The following is a 1,213-nucleotide window of genomic DNA, read 5'->3' as shown; positions in this document are numbered from 1 at the left end:
GAGAGAGAGAGAGAGAGAGAGAGAGAGAGAGAGAGAGAGAGAGAGAGAGAGAGAGAGAGAGAGAGAGAGAGAGAGAGAGAGAATTTCTTCGGTTTCAAAATTGCGAAATCAGCATGAACTGTAATCTGAACCTATTTTAAGTGGCCTATATCTTCCTCCAATAACCCCTTCCTCATTACTTTACTTTTGTTTTTATTGTTGCTATTTTTACACCTTACTACTCCCTTGTTATTTTGGTGCGATCACGTTTACTACAGCCGGAATCTCGCTGTTTCCGACACGTGTCTGGCTCACGCGTGTGACCTAGATAGATTGAAATGGAGGAAAAAGCAATCGAGAACCAAGACGACGCATCACGACGACGCATCACAACGACGCGACGACGACGTATATTTCCTTCAGAGCGTTTGTCGCCTTTTCTGGCATCACGGGTGCAAGCGTTTGAACGTATTGATTCGGTACGACGTATCAGGAAGAAAGCCCGCACTGTCATGTCAACAAAGATCCTGCGTGGTCTACAATTATTTAGCGCTGCTTATAATTTTCTTATGCAGGACGGACAGTTGTTCTGTTAGTATGATGTGTGTAATCGGTTCCGATTTTAAAGAGAGGAAAAAAACAAAACAACAACCCAGTAGCATACGCAAACATAATTATAATATTGGACGAAGTGTACATCAAATTGTAGTAAATTTGCTTTCTTGTTCAACTGAAAATGCATTCCTCGGTTTTCATTGTACCCTCGTCTATTTGTGATCTTTTACGTCGATTTCATAATATTATTCCCAGGCACCATCATACGACGTTATGAAAGAGGAGGATGTTTTCCAAGTTAACCCTATCCGACACTATCCGTAGGCCTACGTCATGTTTTACCATCGTATCCATACGACGTGGGGAACTCTGTGCCACCACTTTCAAAGAGGAAATTACTAGTTAATCCGATCGGTACGCTTTGCATAGCAGTCTGTCAAAATGATTTTTTGAGAAATACTGAAAGTTTTAAAGAGATTTTCGTACTAGAAGTACTCTAAAATGTGAAGAATACAACCCCGTGGATACAAAATGACCCCAGGGTGTACGGATAGGGTTAAGTTTATTCCTCGCTCTTTTCAAGGAAATATTTAATATTATATTCAAACCCAAAGGATGTCAAACCGCTATTATTACTATTATTATTATTATTATTATTATTATTTGTTGTTGTTGTTGT

Source organism: Aplysia californica, unplaced genomic scaffold, assembly GCF_000002075.1.
Source record: "Aplysia californica isolate F4 #8 unplaced genomic scaffold, AplCal3.0 scaffold00010, whole genome shotgun sequence".
NCBI lineage: Eukaryota > Metazoa > Mollusca > Gastropoda > Aplysiida > Aplysiidae > Aplysia > Aplysia californica.
The sequence above is the reverse complement of the archived record's forward strand: the minus strand, read 5'-3'. Positions refer to the sequence as shown.